Source organism: Achroia grisella, unplaced genomic scaffold (assembly GCF_030625045.1).
Source record: "Achroia grisella isolate CSIRO2021 unplaced genomic scaffold, CSIRO_AGI_Agris_v1 utg483, whole genome shotgun sequence".
Classification (NCBI taxonomy): Eukaryota; Metazoa; Arthropoda; class Insecta; order Lepidoptera; family Pyralidae; genus Achroia; species Achroia grisella.
Window position 1 is genome coordinate 205633 of NW_026712886.1, and position 13184 is coordinate 218816.

The following is a 13184-nucleotide window of genomic DNA, read 5'->3' on the forward strand; positions in this document are numbered from 1 at the left end:
CAAAGCGACTCTATTCGTATGGGTTAAGTTATGAGCGATAAATTAGTTAACGAAATTAATTAAGTAATAAAGACGTCTGGTTTCACGATACAAGGAGTTTCTGGTAAATTATGGCAAAAATAATATTATCCCCACTAGATTTATGATCAGATATTGTTATAATAATAATAAGTCAAAGACAATTCACATAGCGCCATCTAGTCTCAACCTAAGCGGAGCTTGTATTATGGGGTCAACTGATATTAGTACCTAGATTACCTATGTACCTAGATTTAATATATTTTTAGACATAAATTGTGACACCCGCGATAAAACACATGCGTTGCCTTTCCGTAGAACCTTACCTGATCCTGTAATTCTGCCGTATCTATTGTTTCAACCAAGACACAGCTTAAAAAGCAAGCACCTTTATAATATTAGCACAGATAACATAATATTATATTAGTATGGATTATGTTTATTGTCACATTTCAGTACGCTAATAGCATTTTGTGCTCAAATTCTGAGTGCGATGAAAGTCACTTATTACTTAGTCTCATCGTCAAGTATTATATCGCCGTCGCTTATAACTTAGGCCACTGGTTAGAACGATATCGCGGTTCGGACTGAGGCATAATTTAAACAAGATGTTTTCGTAGGTTACCGACGAAAGTGTATCGCTTTATTTTGTTTAGAAGGGGATACCTCGGTTCACAGGTAATTGAACTTTGAATAAATAAGAATAGTATTCATTTTCCTTTAACATTGTCTTATTTTTTATTTTAACTGTCTTTATACGACAGCAAAGTAGGAACAAATACAATGCTCATAGGTACTAGGGACTTAATTTAAACTGTTTTGCGATTATGTATGGTTCATTTAATAGTACTATTGTAACTCTTTTAAGATATTTTAACCTATCGATTTCAATCAGTTACAATCACAATATAATAAAGGAGGACAATATAAACAATTATTACTAGAAAATCTAATTTCTTTTGAATGTTGTATACAGGGTAGTGATCGTGCCCACATCATTGGATGAAAAACTTTACTTGTCAGTTATTGACTACCGAGAGTAAAAAAAATATTAAAGTAATATTAGTACTTTATGGCAAGTACTTTTTCAGGCTATTAAAAATAGACCTGAAAAATTCGGGTCAAAAATTAAATTGGAAATTTTGTTCAAAAAACAAATTCCTCGAGCTTGATGTGCCATCAGCACTCGCCCCTTATCGTTCGGTGAAGCTGTAAAGGCCAGCTGCGGCAAACAGCATTAGAATATTTTGAAAAAAGGCTCAGTTGTTATTTTCTTGGACTATTCTAATGCTGTTGGCTGCAGCTAGCCTTTACCGCTTAACCAGACGATAGGGGGCCAGTGCAGATGAAATTCCAAACACGTGGAAGGACTTATGGAACGGTTGAAGTCCAACTCCTGACGGATACGACTTTAGTCTGAGGACACCGCTATGGGTTGTCGTAATTTCGATATCCGTTTGAATTAGACGATAGATCAATCGGAGGGAAAAGTCACAGTGTATAGTTAGTGAGTCTATAAATAACAATAGTTAACTTGGTACCTCGTTACACGCTATAAACAGTAGGACGTCAGCATGAAGATAATTACTGTTGCCAAACACGAAACCTTACGTACCGAGCATTACAGTATACGCTGCCTAACACTTCTATTTTAAACGTGTTAAAATTGATTATTTATAACCTGTTTGTGTAAAGCTTAATAATTAATGGAATATTGATCCAAATGTATACGTAGGCTTTATATGAGCGCGTTGCGTTTGTAAATTCATACAAATATATTTTTGGAATATTATAAAGTCTGTTTGCTACTGTAGCCAGCTCCTTGATAGGTTTTTATACTATTTTTAAATTTTATAATAATATTCTTTGACATATTCTTTATTGTTCACTTTCTATTATATATCGCTGTCATACTAGTCGCATTTTATTTAATCTCCGTATTTTCCTCATTAAAACCTTCAGCACCTCTCACTCATCAGACACATTTGATACCTCCGCTTCAGCTACCTCTTCATGGCTAAACGGCTGAATGATCTTGATGAAGTTTAACACGAAGATTGAATCACGAGAATTAATATAGGCTGTGTTTGAAAAAAACTGATGAAGTGGTAGGTCAGTGTATCTATAATATATAATATTTTTATGACAGCTTCGATAGTCGCGGGTTCAATGATAGGGTCATAAATCCACAGTACTAACAATTCCCTTTCCCCCCAAATACTATATTTTTTATAGATGATAATAGAATGGTGCACCCGCCTGCGCTAACGGTTTACGCTGCTACACTGGTGGGGCACCGGGGGTTGATAAAATGAGCAAGAAGTGAGGCCAGTTAGCCCATGGCCAATGGCCTGACTTCATGCTGACTTTATTTTCCCTCTGGGAAACTCTGTGGGTATAATTTACCACGCGGAGAACTGAACTGAACTGAACCGCGCGGAGAGGTAAATCTGACATGGTACATTTCTAGCATTAGAGTTAATAGTTTACATTACTAATAATCCCCTGGGGGGACCCAATAACTATAATTGTAACCGCCTACAATTAACTCTAGTGATTCAGCAGTGAAAACGTAGAAACGTCTAGTGACATAAACCTTGCAAGCTCTGAGGTCAAGTTTATTTAAAAATGGGGATATTTCGGGAGCCCGACCTCGGTAAAGGTCTGTCTGTGTAAAATTAGGTCTGCATTTTGTCGATGTTAGATAATTATAGACATTTTACATTCAGTTTCGAATAGGTCGAATGTTCGAGATTAGTCAAAATTATTTTACAGGGCGTATTGTATATTAATAATCCAGGTTTCCTGTAAGAGATTGTTTTAGCGATAAGGCCGCCTTTTGTTAGTATATTTATAGCAATTTATTTTTTTGTAAATATTTTTTCTTTTTATACTATAATGGAAGATGATGATGATGGAAGATCGCGGAAAGTGGCAAGAGCTCCACCGACAAGAGCGTAGCTCTTAAATTATGAATGAATGAATACTATAAAGAGTTTTTTTTTATACCATGTAGGTGGCAAACATGCTTACGGCCCATCTGATGGTAAATAGTTATCGTAGCCTATGTTATTAGTATTTTAATATACAGTATTGTATAATCATAATTTTATAACTACTGGGTTAGTTTCAAAAGGTATCACTAATGATGTTGACTTCGTACAAAGTGATCTGAGCGGGTACCTATTTTAGCCGCTAATTAGATAGCTTCGTATGTGTTTAAAAAAAAAAACTCTGGACAATTAACACAGCGCCATCTAGTCCCACGATAAGCACAGCTTGTGTTATAGATACTGGACAACTGATATAAATACATAGATTTTTTTATAAATACATACATAACATACATAGAAAACACCCAGGCCGATATAAACACTACACAACTTATGAATACAAATGTTTCCACCGTGCGAGGAATCGAACCTGCGACCATCCGAAGTAACGCGGTGAAAATGAAAATACTGTAAACCTTTGAAATGCAGTGAAATTATTGGAAGCGTGACATAGAGATGACCATGAATATGCTGTCCTTCCGAATGGCAACACAAGGCTACTACGAGCGTCACATGAAAACGTGATATTCGTAGTACTGTTCATATCTATACATATAAATAAAACTGGAGTGTCTGTTTGTAATATTGACATAACCGTTTTTACTACATGCATATGAATATAATTACGGTACATATACCAAAATAACATTTTTTACAATTTTTGTCTGTCTGTCTGTTTGTTCCGGCTAATCTTTGAAATGCCTGGATTGGATTTTGACGGGACTTTTATTGACAGGTAGCTGATGTAATAAGAAGTAACTAACAGGTTACATTTATTTTAGAAAAATAAAGTTAAAATCCACGCGGACGAAGTCGCGGGTATAGCTAGTAATATACATACTAGTTTGAATGCTGATTAAGTTTCACAAAGAATGAATTCGGAAAAAATATTATTATTTTTTAAAATTCAAGACTGCATGGTTTTTGATACTTTAGTATAAAAAGATATAAGATACAAATATTTTTAGACTTCCTATTTGTTTCTTGATGAAAGTGTTTTAGTTTAATGAATTTCTGTCTAGCTTTAAGCTTAGTATACACTGTTTACAACTAATTCGCATTAACTACTGAATAATCGTTGTTACGGAAGGACTGTATTAAGGCTGGTTTAAAATGAGACACGTTCCTAGGTGAGGTAAAATAAGTGTAATCAGCTCGCTAGCAAAAATATAAAGACAAAGAATATAGCATAAGAAAACAAACGGTATATAAAAACAGAACGTCAAAATATAAAATTCAAATATATATAAAACATAAAAACTATCAAAAAGGTTGCCATCGGCAACAATCGTATTGTTAATATATATTTATTTATTTACTAGCTCCGCAAATATTGATTTTGCCATGTAAATTAAAATCGCTATTAAAAAACAGGGGTTAATGGTAGAAAGCTGAAAATTTTGGGTTGTATATATTTTTCAATATTATATTATAGAATATAATATTGAAAAATAATCTTATATATTAGAATCTTATATATAAGAATTATATATTCCTAACAGGCGTTTCAATGTGTTGTGTAGGTATGAATATAAAAGTTTATCTAATTAAAATGCCAGTAGAGTGAGAGTTGTGATTTCTTTATTTTTATTTTCAGTAATCGCCAAAAAACCCACACATAATAAATATTTATTGGAAAGAAAATCCTCTGAACTTGTTGAAGTTCAGAGGATTACCTTTTTACTCCTACATGTTGATGTAGGAGTAAAAAGGCGTAAAATAATATTTTGATATAAACTGTAGGCGTAAAAAAAATAATTTTAATATAATCGGTTTACAGCAGAATATTTATGATTCCTTAATTATTTCTACATGAAGGGGATTATAATCGGTAGATAAAAAAACAGAGCAAGAGTAATATGTATTTGATGGTATTTAGATTTATGAATAGAAAACATTTTGTTCGCAACCCCTTTTGATATTTTTATTATTTTTAAATCTACATTTTTAGAGCACTTCTTTTTATACGTCATGTTATTTGATACATTTAAATTATTGTCTTTTAAATAATAATAATAATAATCTCAGGACAATTCACAAAGCGCCATCTAGTCCCAAGCTAGCTAAAGCTTGTGTTTCGGGTACTAGATAACTGATACAAGTACATAGATAATTTTTTTTTCGTAAATACATACATATTATACATAGAAAACACCCAGACAATCATACTCATGAATATAAATTTTTGTGCCGTGCGAGGAATCGAACCCGCGACCATCGGACGTAAAGCGATTTGCTAAACCGCTAGACCACCGAGGTCGTCAATGGTACGCAATTGTATTTAAATATATTATATTATTATAAACTATGTGTTTTCATCGTTTAGACATCGATACAGTCCATCCATACACAATAATTCAAATAAATTTATATTGAAGCACCTTTGAACCGCTTATTTGGTAAGCTGTCTCATCACAAGAAGAACAGGCGAGAATCTTGCATGTCGCTCTTTTAAATAATTTAGTTGGTACTTGATATAATTAAGTTGAAATGTGTGAATACAATTATAATACCAACCTAAAAACCTAAAAAAACTGTAATACCAACTAGCACTATTTCAATAGAGTTAAATACACAAATAATATGTTTACTAAAGTGCAGCAGTTTTTTATCTTATATTTAGATCTGAACATACTATGTACGCAGAATGTATTTTTATGGCAAAAAAGTTACTGCGGTCCAAAGCCACGTAGTATTTCCGTAGTAAAACTGAAAACTGCGGGATGACTTTTGTGATACGAGTCTAATGTGTTTTAAAAACTCATAAACTGGTGTCTACAATAGTTACTGCTAAACTTTCGCTTGTAAACATTTTTATATGTTTAAGTGCTATTGGCTTCGCTCGGATACTCATGACTTTGTTTTTTTTTTTATTTAATTTATGTAATATATAACCTATGTCATATATTGATATATATTGTCCTGTCATATATTGATGGATTTCTTTTACTTATCTCATAAGAAAAATAAAGATATTAACTGCTAAACTTTCTCTTCAAAACATTTTTATATGAAGTGGTACTGGCCGGCCCCGGCTTCGCGTGGTTACTCATAATTTCGTGTTTTTTTTAATTAGTCAATATAATATATAGCTTCTGTTACACTGTAACATAATTTCTTTTACTTATCTCGTAAGAAAAATAAAGACATTAATTTAAGTTTAATTTATTTATCAGTATCAGTAGGGTTTATAATATTTGTTGTACAAGTACCATATTTAAAAATAGTTCTTTATCATTTTGACGGTCGCGGTGGTTTTGGAGTTTAGTGACACATTTATTTCCAATGTTCGATTCCTTGCACGGCACAAGCATTTGCATTTATGAGTATGCTTGTGTGTGTCGGTATGTAATATGTATTCAAGTATTATCGACGACCTCGGTGGTCTAGTGGACACCGCTTTACGACCGATGGTCGCGGGTTCGATTCCTCGGGCACAAACATTTGTATTCATGAGTATGATTGTTTGTATTGGTCTGGGTGTTTTCTATGCATAATATGTATATATTTACGAAAAAAAATATCTATGCACTTGTATCAGTTATCTAGAACCCGTAACACAAGCTTTAGCTAGCTTAACTTGTGACTAGATGGCTCCATGTGAATTGTCCAGGTTTATTATTATTAATATGGTTATTTTCTCAGTTGTTGCTGGTTTGTTACAATTTCTGGCGTATACGCTTTCTGGGCGAAACCAATTATTATTATTCTTTTTTCTATTTATTTATTATTTAACAGTATCTACAAAGACGTTTAAGTTATATACGGCTATATGGAATTTTGTTACAACATCTTTCAATCCACCTAACATAGCGGTCTCGAGGGTTTATTACGTCATACCTCGTTTTCATTTTAGTTCATCAATCTGGTATCAAGTGGGAACTAACTTTGAAAGCGATTGGCATAACTGTTTTGATACTACCATGAACTGGTTTTTATAGCTAAAAACATCTTTTTAGCACTGGAATTATCTTGGTAAAAATTGTTTTTTTTAATGAATATAAGTTTTTAATAATTTTATTATATTAAAGCAAGTGTATAATTTTAGTATAATACAAGTTTGCATAATTATCATTATTATATAGTATAACACAAAGTCGCTGTCACTGTCTGTCCCTATGTGTGCTTAAATCTTTAAAACTACGCAACGGATTTCGAAGCGGTTTTTTTAAATAGATAGAGTGATTCAAGGGGAAGGTTTATATGTATAATGCGAGTACATGTACACCCGTGCGAAGCCAGGGTGGGTAGCTAGTAATGTAACTTCAGTATTACAAATTTTCTAATTTATATGTCGACATTTATTTTAAATTTAAAAAGAAACAATCTTAAATTAATTACTTAAATGTATATATGTATCCGTGTATAAGATTAATAATTAAAATTAATAAAAAAAAGCTTAAATCAGAATAAGTTAAATACTACTTGGTGATTATGACTTTCATGCTTCTGATAGTGTATCAAATAGCTTCGTAATAAGAAATAGTGTATTGCGATACATAGTTATCAATTTCCCATTAGGTAACACTACTGCAATATTATACTCTAAGGCCATGACTTTACATGCGTAACTTCATTTAAACATTTAACAATAGGTTATTAAATTTTTATTTTTAAACTTTTGCGATTTGATATATTAAGAAGGGTATATGAAGGTTTCTTAAGGGTCGGCAACGTGCACGTGACAACCCTGATGCTCCAGGTGTCCATAGGCTACGGTAACTATTTACCATCAGATAGGTCATAGGCCTATCACCATCGTAGTATAAAAAAAGATATAGGGACTACAGTATATAGCTATAGCCACAACACTACCGCCTACCATCCGATGACTTGCGGGTATTTTGTGACCCCGATTTTGGAAGACACATTACAGGATTACCGAGATTTTACGTCGACGAGTTTCGATAAAAAATGAACGTCGTGTGGGTTAATATTCTGTTATCTAGGTGACACACATACGAACAATGTATACGTACTCTGTAACCATATATAGAACTAAATTGCAAATGAGAAACAATTTTAACATGCTCCGCATATGAAACGATTACTGATGGTATTTTTTTTTATAAATATGCTATATTTGTATTTATTTATTTAAACTTTAATCCACAAATCTATAATACATAAATGTACATATGGCGAATATGTGTACTTGCTTACTAATTTTAGAATCTATGTACTATACAATAGAGTGTGTATAACATATTGACGACCTCGGTGGTATAGCGGTTAGCACACCGCTTTACGATCGATGGTCGCGGGTTCGATTCCTCGCACGGCATAAACATTTTGTATTCATGAGTATGATTGTTTGTATCGGTCTGGGTGTATTCTATGTATAATAAGTATGTATTTACAAAAAAAAAATATCTATGTATATGTATCAGTTCTCTAGTACCCATAACACAAGCTTTAGCTAGCTTAACTTGATGGCGCTGTGTGAATTGTCCTGAGATTATTATTATTATTATGCATTTTAGTATAAAGTAATTAATTTACTAGAAATATCTTCCAATGTTGTTTTTTCTGCAGAAATAAATGAATTGTTTTTAGAATTCTTGTTTCTTTCGCTAACTCTAATCATAAAAGGCTTAACTTATCCGATTGCGATTTTTATTGATATATTGCTGCAAGTTTATTTTAATATTGATTTCATTAAAAATTATTCACAAACTAAAATTGTTATTAATCGACTAGGTTGGACTAGCCGTGGCCTCTAATAGTGGTTTATTTTCTATAAATTTACTTGTGTTAAAACCCGTTTAACTATTAATAATGTGTATTAAACGCGAAAGTTTACAAAAGTAGAAGTTGCTATAAGTGACTAGCTTCTTATCATACTTATTTTTAAAGCATACTTAAAAGATTTTTAAACGGTATATGATTTATGGAGAACAATAATATTTATTGGAGACTTCTGACAAATATATATATTTTTTTTGATTATATAGATTTGTGAGGGCTGCTTTCTTTTTATGAGTATGAACTTTTTTAAAGCACAGATTTATGATAGAGAGTTCTGTCTTACGAATCATGAAAGTCAGTTGAGGATTAGTAAAGATATACAAGTATAATAGTTGAGAATCTCCTCAATTTGAAGTTAGTTGATTAGACATTGGCAAAATAGCAAACTTTGTTGGTAGCCCGTCTGCTGATATCATAGGGTTTCCCTTTAGGAATATATCTGTGGAAACCTTAAAACTGTCTGTCCTTCAGACGTCAAGTTCTAAACCTGCTTCACTAACCCTACATCGACCTTGTACGTGGGGCGCGTAGTCATTCGAAACTTGGCCCTTAACGCCGACCTTTGCTTTTAATTGGATTAAAAACTCTTAGGTCAACGGCGGTTGCCTTGGCCAATACACAGGGTCATATAACTATTTTTATTTTTATTTCAAAGCTACTCGCTAGGGCTTCGTCCGTTTGTATATGTATAAACCTTCTTCTAGAATCACTCCATCTATTAAAAAAAACTGCTTCAAAATCCGTTGCTTAATTTTGAAGATGTAAGCATACATAGGGATAGACAGCGACAGCGACTTTTTTTTATACTATGCAATGATGGAATTCTGTCACTTTTATAATGTAATTTCAGAAACATGTGTGTGTTTAGTATTATATTATACTAGCTATGAACACGGTTTCACCCGCGTTAAATTTTAATAAAATATAGTCTATGTGTTATTCGGATGCATAAGCTATATTACAGCAAAGTTTTACCGAAATACGTTCAGTAGTTTTTGCATGAAAGAGTAACAAACATCCATCCATACTCACAAACTTTAGCGTTTATATTATTACTAAGATGGAATTATTTTATTTGTGTAATGTACCTATTTCGGATAAGTCTTTCTGCGGGTTTGGAGTGCCATCTACAATCGTCCTTTACCATTTGGTGAAGCAATAAAGGTCAGCTGACGCCAACAGCATAAGAGTAGTTCGAAAAGAAATATGTGGTCCAACTCCACCTTCCAACAATGGTATGATATTTCCGAACCGATACGATATTGAAACCTTTAACAAAAGTTTATTCCTTCCTAAAAGGCCGCTGGTGCTGCAGGTGCTCATGGGCGGCTATAATCACTTACCATCAAGTGAACCGGAAGTCCTCAAGAGCAGGTTTGTTCCCAGCGGTATATAAAAAAATGACCAAAATGGACTTAAGTTCAACATTAAACTTTACGACGTAAATTTTAATTATATGTACCTAACATAAGAAATCATGAAATTTAATATGCAAATCATAAGAAATCATGAATACTTAAATGTTACTTATTATTAATGTTGTTCATGTTGATCACGGCATGTACCTGACTGCAGGGTTGAGATTAAAAACCCATCGGGTATGCACCGTACGTAATGGGTTTTTAATGCTGTTCCATTTGAGCCGATTCTCCCCAATATCGGGTCGTTGGTAGCGTCTCGTTGCGACTGGATTTACGCTCCAAATTGGTAGTTTGCCGAGTTGAAAGGTCGATATCTGTGCACCAATATGTAGGTATATCATAATAAGTGCATATTTTGGATCACAGTCAAGTGGGAAATATGTTAATAAAATTGGAGTGTCTGTTTGTAATATTGAAATAGCCGGTTTTTACTACATGCATATGAATATAAATACGGTACATACACCAAAATAACATTTTTTACAATTTTTGTCTGTCTGCCTGTTTGTTGGCTGGACCGATTTTGGCGGGTAGCTGATGTAATAAGGAGTAACTTAGACTACTTTTATATTAGAAAAATTAAGTTAAATTTCACGCGGATAAAGTCGCGGGAACACCTAGTATATAATATGAGTGTGTTATGGGTACTAGATAACTGTCACATATACATAGATATTTTTTTTTCGTAAATATATACATATTATATATAGAAAACATCCAGACTGATACAAATAATCATACTCATGAATATAAATGTTTGTGCCGTGCAAGGAATCGAACCCACGACCATTATGTTTTGGAGTTTAAAAATGTTTACATCATGCGCAAAGAAAGAAGTTGCATTAAAGGTGTTTAGAAATTTGTTCTCAAGAAGAATTCTTGCTTACTTACCTTAGAGAATCCATTGTTATATAGTACATGAGCTGTCAGTTGACTCCACTCATCTGTCAGGTATTTATTTTTCATACATCCTTCCTGTAGTACATTGCAGTGAATTAACATTTCTACTTTAAAGTGAAAACTTTTTTGTTATATCTAAGTCTTTAAAAAATATGTGGACTGATAGCATGGACATAACTAATAAAAGCATATAGTCTTATATAAATATTGTTATCAATAAGGTCTAAAAGATATCAGATTAAGACATGAAGCTTTTTTAAGACATGTAAAAGATAAATGACAATCAATCAAGCAGGGCTCCCGCACCCTCCTAGAAGGATGCACGTTGGGGCCTCGAGGTGAACAACTTTGAACCAATGCTATCTTTGGGGGCAACAACCCACGACGTTCTGGGTTGACAGCGGATCTTAGGCAGGTTTCTTTGTTGATGGTGTTGTCTTATGGAAATGTGGTATTAAAATTAATCTTGGCTTAAGTATTAGTGTTGTATTTGGGGGTGTTTTTATTAATTTTGTTGTTTTTTGACAACTGACATACGGTTGATACGACTTTTACTATGAACCTTTTGTTAGTTGTAAAAAAACACATTTTTACTGCTTAATATGTCAAGATTAGATAGTGAAATTAAAGGATAAGAGATACATGGTCCTCTGAAATGGGAATATATGAATGGTATTATGGATCTTGTAATGATGTAATAATAATAATCTCAGGACAATTCACAGCGCCATCCAGACCCAAGTTAAACTGACTAAAGCTTGTGTTATGGGTACTAGATAACTGATACAAATACGTAGATTTCTTTTTCTTAAATACATACATATTATACATACAAAACATCCGGACTGATACAAACAGTCATACTCATGAATACAAATGTTTGTACCGTGCGAGAATCGAACACGTGACTATCGGAAGTAAGGTGGTGTGCAAAACCGCTAGGCTATCGAGGCCGTCACCGAGGCTGTAATGAATGTTTTTTTTTCGGACTACTCTAATGCTGTTGGCCGCAGCTGGCCTTTACAGCTTCACCGGAAGATAGGGGGTGAGTGCAGATAGCACTTCAAACCCGCGGAAGGACTTATGGACCGGCTGAAAGCCAACTATAGATACGCCTAGGATACGTCTTTAGTCTGGGGCACCGCTAGGGGTTCAGGCCGTCGTAATTTCGATCCCCGTTTAAATTGGACGGGGGATCGATCGGAGGGGAAAATAATGGTACGATAACGTGATGAACATTATCGTACCACATTTATCATCAGATGGACTGTTAGCTTATTTGCTATTACAATTACATAAAAAAATAGTACGCATTGGGCACGTTTATCATGTAAAACAAATATTTTACCGTCTTGTTTTATGTCATCAATCATAGAAACAAGATGCCTAGAAATTCTAGACACGCGTGATGATTTGTTAAACAAATAATATCTAGTGGGACAGAATTTCCCTAAGCCTCGCCGTGTCTCAGATTTATGTGGGCCACGTGATTTGTCGACGTAAGTGGCTTTACGTCCCACGGGGTCAAACGCCTATAGCTGTATGAAAGTATTCCTTGATGCTGTATTTGATGTGACGTTAACTGGATGTGGAACTAGTGCAGTTAACTTAACAAGGGTTGTTGATGACTGTGTATCTAGTAATATGATCTATATTTATCGTCAATTTCCCAGAGTTAGACTGCAACTTTTACTGTAAATTTGCTTTTCTTATGACTGTTACAAATGAAAAAAAATCATACATAAAAAAATATATTACATGACTTTATTTAGATCATGCTTTATGACACCATTAGGTAACTTTATTTAAAAACTTTTTTCTTAACATCATTATATGTTTTTTATTTGTGTTTTTTCCAGTTTGAATATTACATACATGTTCGATATTTAAATCCATTTTTTAAGGTTGCTTTGAAAATTAATATTTATAAGATATATTTTTGACTGTACATTTTACTATAAATTTGCTTTTCTTATGACTGTTACAATTGAAAAAAAAATCATAAATAAAAAAAATATTACATGACTTTATTTAGATAATTTTT

General features: G+C 33.2%; 1 protein-coding gene across 1 annotated transcript in view; it reads left to right on the forward strand.

Moving 5' to 3' along the window:
• Nucleotides 1–13184, forward strand: part of LOC131845741 (neurexin-1-like) — a 231611-nt gene that overhangs the window by 75801 nt on the left and 142626 nt on the right. The gene's annotated exons all lie outside the window — the stretch shown is intronic.